General features: G+C 43.0%; 1 protein-coding gene across 3 annotated transcripts in view; it reads right to left on the bottom strand.

Moving 5' to 3' along the window:
* Positions 1–15,101, bottom strand: part of INTS1 (integrator complex subunit 1) — a 2,399,836-nt gene that overhangs the window by 1,066,202 nt on the left and 1,318,533 nt on the right. The gene's annotated exons all lie outside the window — the stretch shown is intronic.

The following is a 15,101-nucleotide window of genomic DNA, read 5'->3' as shown; positions in this document are numbered from 1 at the left end:
CGGACAGCTGACCCTTGGGCCAGGAAGAGTCCTCCACAGTATCTTTTGCCAACAATTTAAGACATTGGTTCTCTACATAAATTGCTAAAAAAAAGCTGACTATGCAAGGTTTTTGGAATATATGCTTGACAAATGGTATAAGATGTATGGTGTGAGAAGCACCTAAACAAAACAAACAATGCAATCCTTACGGGAATCTGTCTGCCACACTGGCTTTTCCCCTTTCTAGATGACATGAAGCCAAGAACCAAAAATAAAAAGGAGATAAGACGAAGGGGAAAAAAAAAACAAAACAAACAAAACAGGGCAATTATCTGAAAAGCTGCTTGTAACCAGCAAATGAATGAGTGTTAAGACTGGCGATAGAAGATGGTGTTCGGATTGTCGGCAAAGAAGTTCTGAGAAGCATAAATGTGATGTACGATGTACCTATTACAACATAAAAGTTTTGGTATACTGGCCAGATGTCCGGCTACCCTTGGCAGAGAATCCCTATTGTAAAGAATACTGTAAAAATGATATGGAAATTTATTCACTACATTGTGATGTCTCATTTTTTTAAAAACCTACTTGCTTACCCAAAAAAATGTATCAGATTAAGCCAAGGGCATTAATCTAGACATTCATCTCAGCAAATGTAAAAGAAAACATTTTAATTCTACATGTATTATAATCAGAGCACTTTTACACACCCCCATTCCCATCCTAACAACCTAAGACTACAACCCATTAAATTAAACATGCTTTTGTCCAGCCTTTCTTCTCTTTTTATCCAAATGACAACAAAAACAAAGGAAAGAATCAGTCACCTGTTAGGAATTTTTACAGTGCAGGGACTGCACCTAGTGGAAGATGCTGCAGCTGTAATCATGTGGTGAAAAGCTTTAGTAGGACTAATGGAAAGAGATATAATGGACAAGGTAGTTATAGTTGTGAATCAGAGTGAGTAGTTTATGCTTTGAAATGTCCATGTAATAGAATTTATACTGGGGAAAGCAAGAGGGCATTCAAAGTTACACTACAGGAACATTTAAGGGACATAAGGAAAGCTAGAGTAGAATGTCCCATTGTAGCAAATTTTAAGACCTACCATTATATAATGGAGAAGGGCTTCAAGCAACTGTTTTAGACCAGATTTGTTGTGGACAAATTGAAAAGACAGATGTTAAACCTATATTGTTATTTAAAGAACTGATTTTTATATTAAAATATGATACACTGGTTCCTAAAGGTTTTAATCTAGAATGTAATTGGAAGGTTTTTATTTAACTGACTGCTAACTGATTAATGGTGTCAAGGCTTTTTAAAAAGAAGTTATGTTCTTACCATAACGTTCCATGTGAGTTGTTCATCTCGCTATTGTTCTTACACGTGGGTACGGAGCTTATCCATCGGCTCCAAGTCGGCCGCTTTCCAAGCTCTAGATCTCTGAGAAGCTCGAGACACAGTCCCTGTCCCATGATGCTCTGCTGCTAAACCCCAGATCTAGTTTGCTGAACCCAGCAAGAAACACAACTAAGCAACCCAATATAACAAAGTAACTATTTACAATTAGTTAAGAGATAACTTGGCTGGCAAGAGGATACTACCAAGACCAAACAGACCACCAGCCATACCCGTTCTTCCAGAACATGGAGGGGGAAGGTGGGAGAGAGTGTAAGAACAAAGGCGAGATGAACAACTCACATGGAACGTTAAGGTAAGAACATAACTTCTTTATGTGAAGTTGTTCAATCTCGTCGTTTGTTCTTACATGTGGGTAGTGCCCCAAGCACCCTAATCCTGGGCGGCTCACGGGAGTACATTCCTGAGAATGGTGGAACCAAAGGAAGCCCTGTCCCTGGAAGCCCTGTCCACTTTGTAATGAGTAATAAATGTATGAGGTTTGGACCAAGTAGCAGCTGCACAAATGGTGTCCACAGGTAAATGAGCTGTGTGAGCTAGGGACGTAGAAACAGCCCTGGTAGAATGAGCTTTCACTTCACTTTCTAAAGGTTGATGGGTTGAAGAATATGCAAACTTTATGCAATCAGAAAGCCATTTGGACAACGTAACTTTGGATACCGAAAGGCCCTTCTTATTGTCTGCATGGGAAACAAATATTTGATATGATTTTCTGAATTCTTTTGTTCTGTCCAAATAAAATCTCAATTGTCTGTGAACAACAAGCTTATGCAACATGTATTCCAATTTATTGGCATGATGCCTGAAAAAAGTGGGAAGTTCAATGGACTGGTTCAAGTTCGCTTCGGAACAGACCTTCGGGAGAAAGGATGGATTTGTTCTTAGAGACACCCTGTCGGGGTGAAAGACCAAATATGGGGGCCTAATAGAGAGTGCTTGAAGTTCAGAAACTATGAACCGAAGTAATGGCCACTAAGAAAATTGTCTTCCAAGAAAGGAACTTCAAAGGTCTAGAAGATGCAGGCTCAAAAGGGGGAAGCATGAGTTGAGACAGCACCAAATTCAGATTCCAGGGAGTAATCGGATGTCTGATAGGGGATCAAAGGTGATGAGTCCCTTTCAAAAAGGCTTTACATAATCTGTGGGACATAATGTTAGAACCTCCGCATCCCACATGGAAGTTAGATATGGCAGCCAATTGAACCCTTATAGTAGCAGCTGCCGCACCATCGTGGAAAAGTGAAGTCAAAAATTCCAGAATGCCATGAATAGGGGCGATAAAAGGGATCAATACCATGTTGAGAAGCCCAATGACCAAATTGTTTCCATTTGCTGTTATATAGTTTCCTGGTGGAGACTTTATGAGAGGAAACCAGAATATGCTGAACCGTGGGAGACAAATCATGAGACCTGGCTAGGTTGGGAAGTGGAGCAGCCAAGCTGTCAGTTTGAGGGAGACAAGAGAGGGGTGAAGAACTCCTGACGAACGAGTCAGAAGGTCTGGCACTGGGTCCAGAACCCAAGGTTCTTCCACTTGGTATTGTTGAAGGAAGGGGAACCATATCTGCCGAGGCCAAAACGAGGCTATCAGAATAACAGTCCTTCCCAGGATTTTGGCTTTCTGTACAAATTTGGGTATCAGTGGGGATGGAAGAAAGGCATATAGGAGACCCGAGGGCCAATCGTGTATGCGTGTGTCCCTTGGGATGTCCCCCAGTGGTGGGTACAGGGCAAAGTAGCTGCTGCATCTGGTATTCATCGGAGATGCAAAAAGGTCGCAGAAAGGCTGGCCCCATTTGCAAAATATCATTTCCCCAACTCGTTCTTTGAGGGACCACTCGTGAGGCAACAGAATTGGCTCTGCTCAATTTGTCCGCTATCACGTTGGAAGACCCCGGGATGTGCATTGCTATCAGGAAGCGCCCGGTGGATACAGCCCACTGCCAAATTCTCAGGGCTTCTCGGCATGAGGGGTAAGATCTGGTTCTCCCTTGCTTGTTGATGTACCAGACTACTGACATGTTGTCTGTCTGTATTGCAATCGTCTCTCGAGGCACAGAGTTGTGAAAGTGTTGCAACGCTAGGAACACCGCTCTCAACTCCAAGACATTGATGTGCAAACCGGATTCCATCTCTGACCAAGTACCTTGGACAGTTCTTCCCTGACACAGCCCCCCCACCCTATCAGGGAAGCATCCGTGGTCACTGTGGTTGTGGGAGGGGGGAGTACAAACGGACGACCTACAGTAACTTGGTGGCTGTTCAACCACAAAAGGAGGTCCTTTTTGCAAGTATTTGTCAGCAGAATCTTGTGTGACATTGGAAGTTGTTGATAAGACCACTGTGTGAAGAGCAACTATTGGAGTATCCTCATGTGCATACGCCCCAGAGGAACCGCTATGAGAGTCACTGCCATGGTGCTTAACAGCTTCAGAACTTGGAATGCAGGGACTTTCTTTTCCATCAACAAAAGGGATACTTGGTTTCATAAAGAGATTACTCGTTCCTGAGGCAATCTGACCAGGGTGGTGGTGGTGTCTAGATCTGCTCCTATAAAGGAAATATGCTGCGACGACGATAAAGCAGATTTTTCGAAATTTAAGCTTATGCCCAACTGGGAGCACAGGCTGATAGTGTAATCTGTGGCGTGAATCAGTTGATGCTTGGTGGTGGTGGTGAGGAGCCAGTCGTCGAGATATGGAAACACCCGGAATCCTAAATGTCTCAGGTGAGCCGTGACCACTGCCATGCATCTGGTGAACACTCTGGGGGCTGTGGTGAGACCAAAGGGCAGAGGTCGGAATTGGTAGTGACTGGCCCCCAGCCGGAAATGCAAGTGATCTCTGGAAGGTCTGGCCATTTTGATGTGGTAGTACACATCCTTGAGGTCTGTAGAGCACATCCAATCGCCCGTTTCGAGAAACAGAAATATCGATTGAAGCGTGACCATTCAGAACTTTTCCTTTTTGACAAAGGTATTTAGTTTGCTGAGGTCTAAGATGGGCCTCCAGTCCCCTGTTTTCTTTGGAGCTAAAAAGAACGTGGAGTAAGTTCCAGATCCTATCTGGTCCGCCGGGACTGGCTGGATGACTCTTTTTTCCAGCAGCCTTTGAATTTCTATGGCTGCTAGATTCCACAGACTGAATGGAATGTCTGGGATTCTTGCAAGAATGGGAGGGGATTTTGAAAAGGGAATGATATAACCTCTGGTAATTATGCTTTTTACCCAAGAATCTGATGTAATTCCTAGCCAGGCATTTGGGTATAAAGCTAAGCAACCCCCAACTGCCTCCAGAGCAGGACGATTGGGCCTCCTCTCAGGAGCGCTGATAGGGCTTGCCAAGGAACTGCTCCCTGTCACCCTGGTTCTGTGGACCCCCTCTGCTGCCTGGGCGGCATCTACCATTATAACCCCCTCCTCTGCCCCTGGAATTAAGGGTGTTAAGCTGTGCCATCACTTTCTCGGAGACAGCATCATCTGTGTTGCCCTGTAGAGTATCTCCAAGCTCTTTGAGGAGATCTCGTTAAAGACGGGTAAAGTGGGTTAAATAGTTAAGCGATCTCATTGCAAATGTCGCAGAACTAAAAATGTGTTTCCCATATCTGCCCATCGTCCTGGAATCTTTATTAGGAGGATGGACAGAAGAAGAGGTCTCTGACATCTCTTTCTTGGTGGCCGCCACCACCATGGCATCAATGGGGACTCCCTTTGTAAGACAGGACTTATCCTGAGGGGAGGTGATAAATTTATTGGGCCTCTGATGGACCGGTTCCATGGAATTGGGAGACTCCCACGCATTTCGAGTGATCAAGTCCATTGATTCGTCGAAAGGCGGAGTAACCCAGGAGGTGGAAGGTTGAGACCCAAAGGCCTTCAGGAGCACTGACTGATCCTCAGTAGGTATAAAGGACTGCCAGTCACCCCTCTGCTTAAGCATTTCTAGGATGTCTGCAAATGAGACATCCTCTGAGGGGGACCGTGGGGACCCTTCTGATTCCTCTAAGTCGGTGTCTGATGTCAAGGATTCCTTAGGGGAATCCAAGTGCCTCCTCTTGCACAGTCTTTTCCTACGGACTTTATCAGTGGGGGCGTCTGGTGAAGTCTCTGTAGAGCAGGGGTCGCCCGATAGGATTACCTGATGCTCTGGGTCTCGTCGCTTGGTAGGAACCTGTGATGTAGAGACAGAACGGGGCCCTTTAGGGGAGGAGGAGGAAGGATCTGAAGAGGTAAAAGTTTTGGCAGACATGACCTTCCTCATGGCATCGAAGGCACCGGTGTCTCGACCCAAGGAGTCTGCCTGTTCCAAAGAAGACAGCAGTCTCCTCGGGGCCGAGACCACGGGCTCCCAACCAGAGGATGGAGCCGAACTCAACTGCGCCGAGGTCCCGAGAGGAAGAGTCGGAACTGAAGCCTCGGTTCGACTCTCTCCCGCGGAACCAGCGAGAGAGTGTCGGCTCCAAAACCCTTTGATTGGAACAGAAGATGTCAAGGTCAATGGGGCCAAAGGCACCGGAATAGGCCTCAGCTCAGAGGGTTCAACAACTATCAGGCCTTCACCTTCCGGCTCCGAAGGCTCAAGTGGTCTCGGAGGAGGAGGAGCAGAAATCATGACGGGGGGGGGGGGTGTCGGGCTTCGATGCCAGATGAGATGAAACCGAAAGCAATTTGGCCAAGGCCGGGTTCTCCAAGAGTCTCTGCACCACACGGTCCACATCAACATCCGATGGGGTCCTGGAAGAACGGGTCGAAGGAGCAGAAGAATTCACTGACCGAAGGATCAGAGACTTTAAAACCTCCGATACAGGTTCCAACCTCGGGACTTGGCTCCGAGACAAAGGTTCGGTGCTCAGCTCTGAGGGCTGAGTAGCCGGCGACCGAATCTTCCCCAAGGTGCTCGGAGCCGATGACACCTTGGAAGACTTCGACCCCTTCAAAGATTTGGAGGTCTGTTCAGACTTATCTAAAGACTCTAGGAAGTCTGACTTTAAGAGGCCTCTTATCAATAAGCTTCCTACGCCTTTCCAGCATAACTCTGCCACTAAAAGAGTGCCAGATGGAACAGTCCTCTTGCAGGTGTAAAGGCCCTAAGCAATAAATGCATGAAGTGTGGTGGTTGGTGATGGACATCTTCTGTCCACAGCCACACAGCTTGAACCCTGATCTCTGTTTCTCTGACATATGTAAAAACAAGTAAACAGCACAATTGCTAAACATTCAGATCCCTGAACTTTACAGATATTAAGACCACTAACAATCACACAAAACGTTCAGATCCCTGAACACTCACTAACTCTATTTCACAAAAACCACAAGTATTAGCAAAAAAGGTAGAAAAACTGACAGAGCCCTGTCAGAAAATGCAACTAAAGAAATGGCCAAAGGCTTAGGACCAACCGCTCCTAAGAAATCACACAAAGCACACGCTAAGTATCTCAAAAAAAAAAAAAAAACACAAACAGGAAATATTTAGACTACTACTACTACTACTACTATATATTAAAAACTATCACAAGTATTAACAATTTTCTGTCAAAAGACAAGAAAAAAAGGTACTGGCCCAAGCTTCTTGCGAAGAGGGTGAGATCCGTTGCAGCGGCAAACTAGATCTGGGGTTTGGCAGCAGAGCATCATGGGATAGGGACTGTGTCTCGAGCTTCTCAGATATCTACAGCTTGGAAAGCGGCCGACTCGGAGCCCATCTCACATGTAAGAACAAAAGGCGAGATTGAACAACTTCACATTTGATGTTAGTATATTAAGAACTTTTTTTAGTGATGGTATACTGTGAAAAGACTTTTGACCCGAGGCGCTAAGAGAGTGAAGTTCTAATAAAAGTTTATTTTTGGATTATCTTGCTTTGTGATTCATTGTTTCTTCTCTTTTTACATTGAAATGCCAAAGTAAAAAAAAGTACCTGCTTGCTTTAGTATCTTTATTACATACAACAATCACTAAAAATGCTTTACTATACAAAATGCAATTTATTTCATGAAATGCTTTATACAAATAATGTTAAAAAAAAAAATTGGTTCACATACATTTACTTTTTCCCTTTTTCTTCTGTTTACTTTTAGCATCCTTCCAAACATTAATTACATAAAGAGGGGCATATGCCTGTCAGTCTCTGAACAGGTTTAACAAATTCAACAACTATCCAATCTTTTTCAGCCACTTTTTTTCTTGTAAAGCCATATTTCACAAATGTGATTGATGCTTTATAGCGTCATATTTACTCACTAATTTCAGTGCTGCTAGTCTTCTTCCTGTTCATCTACATATCCCAACCCCAGACTCTGGTTGAAATTCAAGGTATTCCTGACTCTTCTAGTTAACTCCTGTGCTTTTATCTGTCTCTTGAGCATTTTCCTTTGGAACACCAGTAACAGTTTCACTGGTAAAGTCTCTTTATGAAAATTATCATCAGAAGAACGAGAAGAGTCCTCTTCTGTTTGATGGTTCATCCCTTGCTGGACAAACTAACATTTCCCCGTAGCCTGTTCTGCATCAAAAAATGATTTTGATCCTCCAGGAAAAAAAATAACATTCTGAAGACAGCTGGGTACAGCAGCTCAAATCTCACACCTGCCACTTGAAATTTCCTGATTGATGGGATATCTACTGTTTCCAACTTTTAATACTTTGCCCTTTTGTCACAGTTTTGTCAGGATCAACTCTTTCTGCTGGTTAGTTTAGTTAATATAGATCATGGCAGCTTTTTCATGGCCAGTTTGAAGTACACACAACATGAGCCCTTTCGGTTAACAAATCCTGCTGTGGAATACCAGTCCAGGTACTTACTTGTGCTTTCATAAAATTAATACAGTATGTTTGTTGTACCAGAGACACTGGAAGAAACAATCTCAGACCTTCCCTGGGTGCTCTGTCCTCTAACTCTGCTATTTTTGAAACAGCTCCTCTTGAGCAGTGTCATTCTCAACCAGCCTTTTCTTAATTTCAACTACTGATTTTTCCAGTTATATCAGATCATCTGAATAGCTGCTTAAAGCCTTTTGTTATTTGAGTTTATATACGCCTTCAGTGTTTCATTTATTTTAATAATCTCTAAGCATATCTGACTTGCTTTTTCCTCTAAATTACTGGAAACCATCTCTTGCACCAAAGCTCGAGCTTGAACTGCATTAACAGCTGCAGGATTCTTCCCAGTCAGTATTTTCTCTTCACTTTTTCTAACTGATTTTCTTTCAGGCTAAGTTTTTTCTTTGCTGGCATCCAGACAGTGTACTTACTAGCCAGTAACTGAATTTTACTAAAATAGGGAGAATTGCTGGCCTTTACCTACCAGTTTTTTTTTTTTTCACATTGGGAGAGCTGAAATTAAGCTGTTTATCAGTGTGGAGTCATCCTGGACAGCCCTGTACACCACCTGAAGTCTCTTTAGCAAACAGGTAGGACTTCCAGAATAATAGCCACTTACCGCCACCCCCCTGACTACAAGAAATGGTCTGTTGAGGAGTAGAAAAGTGGACCTCCTTGGCAGACAAGTTCTGGCCCTCTTGCTTGTTCCTGGACAGAGTATCCTTAACTTTAGTTCCAAATAAGGTGGAACCATCAAATTGGGCATTCAAAAAGGAAGCCTTAAAGCTCTCCAAGAAGTTCTACAGCAGCATCCAGGCATGGTGGCAAAATGCAATGTTGGTGTCTGCTATCCTGGCTGTACCATCTGCTGTACTGGACAGCAAACACATGGATAAATTTGAAACTGATAGCATGGTAGCCAACTCAGCCTCCACAGATGTACACATCTCAATTGTCAGCTGGGAGGCTACAGGCTTGGAAACCTTATTAATCAAATCTCAATGCAGCCTGGCCAGGTGTGCCATGCAACTGAGCTCATGAACAGCAATGGTAGCTGAAGCATATGTGCTCTTCCTGAATCCATCCAACACTCCAGATTCTCTGTTAGGAGGATGGACAGACACACACACCTTAGTTCCTTTTTGGTGGCCACGACTACTACAATGGCATCAACTGCACACCCCTTGCTCCAATCTTCCCTACTCTTGTGTAGGACTAAAAATTGTCATGTACAGCTCTCTCCACACCATCCTAGACACTAAATTGACAAGCATATGTGGTTGGGGTGCCACTTAGACCGTGGATGGACCCGCACTGAAGGCCTCAAGAAAAACTGACTCCTCAAAGGAAGAGGGCTTAATTGGTCCAACCTCCCAACTATCTCTTCTATTCCATTAAGTCATCAAAAAAGGTTGGGAAGATTTTGGGGAACCTCCCCCGTCATAGAGGTCAGAATCCTCCGTCTGTGCTTCCTGAGGAGAATCTAGGTGCATCCTCTTACACCAGTGCTTCCTGTGCTCCTCCTGGGAGGTGACATGGAAGCATCAGCTGAGCCCTGGCTCTGGGGCTGCTTGAGGCCTCAAGATGTATGCTATCCCTGGTCAAGATGATGACCGACTGAAACAGCAGGCAGACTGGAGGACTGGGTTTAATCCAAACTGGAGCAAGAATCACCAACAGACGGGATGGAATCCTTTCGATAACCTTCAATTCCAATGTCAAAGACGGTCGACTACAGAAGGACCTCCTCTGATGCAAGTGTCTAGAAGAAGCACCAGCCACTGACCAGGCTGAATCAGAGACAGAGACTGGAGCTGAGCTGTCCAAAGTGAAAGCCCCAGGAAGCAACAATGGCTCCAAAAGCCTCAGAGTCGACCAAGACTTTGTGACCCCTACCCTGACCTCTCCTCTCGGAGATGCAATCAACTCTGAAAAGGAAGGAGTCAAATGCATCAAGGTTAAATATGGAAATTAAGGCAGCCACACATTCAGCACTGAGAATGAAATCACACAGGCTGGAGTCAGATCCAGAACCACCAGCTCCCACAGTGCAGATAAGTGACAGAGAAAACAGAAATGGGAGTGGAGGAGCCAGATCTCCATCTCAGAGCACAGGGGGAGGGAAGGATCCCCAAGTCAATCTGTGATTGCATCAACTTACCTAAATCAACTTCCATAATGCTCTGAGAGGACCTCACAGACCTTGAAGATGCAGAAGATGGCTTAGTAGGCTAGTGTACCAGTCTTACGAACTCCTGGTCCCTAAATGAAGGCAGCCAATCCGGGGTGGGGGAGTGAAAGGATTCTACTGAGAACGCCAGATTCATGGTGGCAGCCAGGGTAGGTGAACATTGCAGGACGTGATCTACAGCCAGGAAAGGACTTGGGACCTTGAAGAGTTGGGACCAATGCAGCTTCAATATTGGAGCATCAAGACACTGGAATGGTGCTGATGCCAGATCCAAGGAAGAGCAGAGGAAACAGTGAATCTTGGGGACTTCTGTGCAGGTTCATTATCAGCTCTCCGCTCAGCTGACCTTTTTCTGGAGTTGTTTTCTTTGAATATGCATTTATCTTTCTTCTTTCTATCTCTAACTTTATCTCTATTTTTCCTGGCCTTCTCTGAGGCCTAATTAGTAGGGCAAGAAGCAGAGGAAGGAGATGCTCTAGCAGTAGAAGTGGGAAACAGGTATTTTAAAAGTAGCTTGGCAAGCCTGTCAGCCAAGACCCTCGACCCTAATCAAAGTGACCTCCCGGCAGTACACGTACCAGTCATGTGAGTAATACAGAGGTAGCTTATGACTACATTCGACACACTCCTGAACCCTGAAGGCTGACATCCTCACAATACTAAGATGAACACGCCATACAAGAAATTTAAGGGCAGGCAAAGGCCCCAATACCTGAGCAACACACATGCTCAAACACACAAGAGAATGACTCAGTCATCAGCAACAAAATGAGACAAGAAAGGTCTGATGGTCTGTGGATGACGAAAGAAAATCAAACTTCATGCCTGTCTGAAAGATAGCTCCCTCAAGTTGGCTCTCATGTCATAGTCAGTAGCTACTTTGTCACTGATACAGAATAAACAGGCATAACTCACTGAAGGAAGGTTGATAGCCATTGGTAGGGAAGCAAGTAAGATGCATGGAAAAAAAGAATAGCGTAGTGAACAGTAGAACACCTCTCTTACTCATATGCCAGTCTTTTAGTGTCTAACCTCAGTAAACATGTGGCACTAGATCTTTACTACCTTTAGGTTCAATCACAGGGGCTCCACCATCTGCACCACACTGGCAAGATGACAAATGTGTACCTACTGAAAAACATTTAGTAGTCTGGCTCCACCAAGGACTTGTTTCCCATTATCGCACTAATAAAAAACAGAAGAAAATGTGCTTTTCCAGCTTACATACACCTACAAACTAACCTATTTGCTCACATTACACTAAATGGAGACAGGTGGTCTAAAACTGCAAATACCGCCAACTAAATTGTGTTCTACAAATATAATACCACAATGTTCCAAACTCCAGAAAACAAAATCTTTAGATTTATATACTTGTTACATCACCAGGAATACACTCAAATGCAATAATGAAAGCAAAATGGTTCTACATCACTATCAGAGCAACCTATTTTTAAACTTATCTTCAACCTCCTCTCCACCTTCTACTGCAACCTCCCCCCAGAAGATATAATTACCATCAAATTAAACATAGACTTCTCTCATAATTTATTTGCAACACGATCTGTGGCAGGGCTCAACACCCAGTGTTGTGAACATTGGCTCTAGGTGATGGTGATGGTCACTGCTGATGTGACACCGCAACCCCATGTACAAAATGGGAATGAGGGGAGTTGAAGTTGATCACGGGCACCCAGGGTACCCTTTCTAAAGAGGCTCAACTTCATCCTCTCCTTAACTAAGAAAGCTTTATCTGAAATTGCACCCCCTTCATGAAATTCATTACCTCAACCAATATAGAACTACAGCTTGCACCTCTTTATACCCACTATCTTTAAGAAGCTGATTAACATATTGCTGACTGTATAAATGCACAAGCCTCCATTATAACAGCTAATGAACCTTTAGCTGTTCAGCCTCAACACTGTGACAATACTGCACTTCACCTTGCTATAAAATTTCTTGTAATGTACCTCTGAAATCGATAAAAATGCTCTTGTCATACCTAACAAAAAAACTGTCTTAGCTACCAAATGTATATTTTCATAACCAAATAATGTATAAACAGGTAACCAGTTTCTGATCATTACAATGTATACTATAAATCTATGTTCATATTTTTCATGCACATATCGTTTAATAAACCACAATTCCAATTTCCAAATTCCAGTACATATTGTCATATAGACTCACTTGTGTGAGTATCATCTGTCTTTGCCTTTTGGAATGGATATAGGCTGAAAAGGGGCTTTGAATCAGCTCAATTACCTAGCTACATACACAAGCAAATAAACAAATACAATGGCACTAGCTACCTAAATAAATACTATAGAAGACCTAAAATGCAATTACCAAAGTACACCAGGGCAAGAGAGCAACTAGACAAGTTGTACTAAGAAATTTGATGTGCTAGTCAAGCAGGTCAGACAAGATGGTGAAACACAATGAATGAGACAAAAGACACGTGCTGACCATGGGACTGGTCAACTAAAATACAGAACTATCTTACAACAGGACACAAAACTCTATGAAGGTGATTACAGAGAATGCACCCAATGATGCAAGGAGACAGCTAATCAGACTGATGCATTGCCTGAACAAAGCTCAGTAAAACTTACAAAATAGAAGTTAAAATGGTAACAGCTTTACATTTTGAAACTCTTAAGTGTGAATTTTGGAACAGTGAACTCATACATGAAAATGGGAACTTAAATATACTAAGTTCCCAGTCAGTTCTTGAAGTATTCCCTTTTTGCTGAGGTATGGCCATCTTGGAATTAATATAGGTTCTCCCATTCGATTCTCGGCTGGAGTGCCTTCTGTGTGGAATCTGCATGTCCTCCCCACGGTCGAGTGGCGTTTGAAAGACATGCGTAGAATGGGTGTGCCTTCACTGAAGGTTGGGTATTGAGCTGGCACCTCGGCACCGTAAAAAAATCGGCTGCCAATCATTAGCGGAACGGAGTTCCGCTGTGGCGACCCCTAACCAGGAAAAGCCGAAAGAAGAAGAACAACGATAGTAGTGGAGGATGGGGTTGTAGGGGGAGCTTGACCCCCCTCCCCGGCAAAAGAACAACTTTGTTGACATTCACTGTTCTCTTGTAATTTCAAAGCTTTTTGTCATTCTGAGACTCAGAATTACATCTCAGAATCAAAATACTGAGCCACATGAAGCTAGACATAAGAGCAGTTGGGAATAAACACTGCTGCTGAATTTTTTTTTCACTATAAAATAGCTATTGTAAAAATTTTCCACAGATTAAAGGTATAATTCTTAACACTCAAATCATTTTATTTAATGCTTAATTAAAAAAGGCACCTCAATGTATTTTTCCTTGCATTTTTATTAGCCATGGAATGTCATTTGAACCCAGTGACATCGTGTGGAGATTGATAGTGCTTCTGGAAGACGTATTGCTTCCGTTTTTTGTTGTGTGCGTTTAATAAGAGGACTAATTAAGCATTTATCATTGAATCAGAGTATAGATGTCCTATACAACTGCAATCAGGTGGGTTCTACAGGACATTTTTTTTATTCTGGAAGCATTCAATTTTGTATATATAAGACCATCTAGTGCCAAAGACTTGAAGTTCTGTCAACTTGTCTGAAAATGAAATTGTAGGTATTCAGGAAGACCATGTGGCAGCATGAGATAGAAAGTTTCTGAAATCAACAAACCAGCTTTATAAAAATACAAAGTGTAGCTTTGAGGCTATGTACAGTACCGCTCTTGGTGAAGAACAGTAATATGATATTTCTTTTTTAATTTTTGTTTTTAGGTTTCTAATACTGTGATGGGAATGGACCCCCATTACTAAGTCAGGGTATGATCAGCATTCATTGACATAGTACTGCTTCAGTCTGTGATGTTTGTCAAGACAGCTCTTACCAACAACCAAAATGTAGCCAGACTTGCCACAGTTCATATGCGTTTACACATATTGGTAGCATTTTGTAAGTACTTCATTATTCCTGCGGTTTCTACTACTATTGGCACTGTCTGGACATCATTTTCACATTGCTCTAGTTCCTGCTTGCAATCCTGGTATTTTAAAACCCTGTCTTTCTCAGTAGGCAAGACACTGTAATCTCTGGATGTAGTTGATTCAGTGTGATTAATGCTGCTTTTGTATGGGATGGTTTGAGAAGCTGCATTTTACTAATTAACAGGGGAAGAACAGTGCAAACAGTTATTTGCTTTTACAAGGTTTGGATTTATCTCAATCAGAGAATGTGTCAAAGCACTGTGCGATGTCTGTTGGTATGCTGACAACTGAATACATGAAGGACAAGCTGTCAAGACAGTAATCAGCTGCTATATTTTTAGATTACATTACTATATATTTACTGAAATTTTAATGTCAGGCATTGGTGTATGACAGCAAAGCAACAGGTGGAACATTTATATAGAGATTCATTTATATGCAAATAAACCTGTCCTGTTTTAGTATTTTTCCAGGGAGCTAAAGGGGATTTTCTACAAGCTCCTAATTCCATCATCTCTGCAGTAAGCTGATGGCCTTGACTACAATTCTAGCAAGTAAATCATGAATGCTCCTAGAAATGCACAGATTTTTGTCCAGACTGCATATGCATTACTTAGAGTAATGCATACTTCCATAGCCACTGGCACTACCTGCTGCATCTGCGACACCTTGCTAGAAGTTAATAGTGCAATGACTGGGCTG

Source organism: Protopterus annectens, chromosome 12.part0 (assembly GCF_019279795.1).
Source record: "Protopterus annectens isolate FY-2018-M chromosome 12.part0, PAN1.0, whole genome shotgun sequence".
Lineage (NCBI taxonomy): Eukaryota > Metazoa > Chordata > Ceratodontiformes > Protopteridae > Protopterus > Protopterus annectens.
Note: the sequence above shows the minus strand (reverse complement) of the source record. Positions and strands in the feature narration are given on the sequence as shown.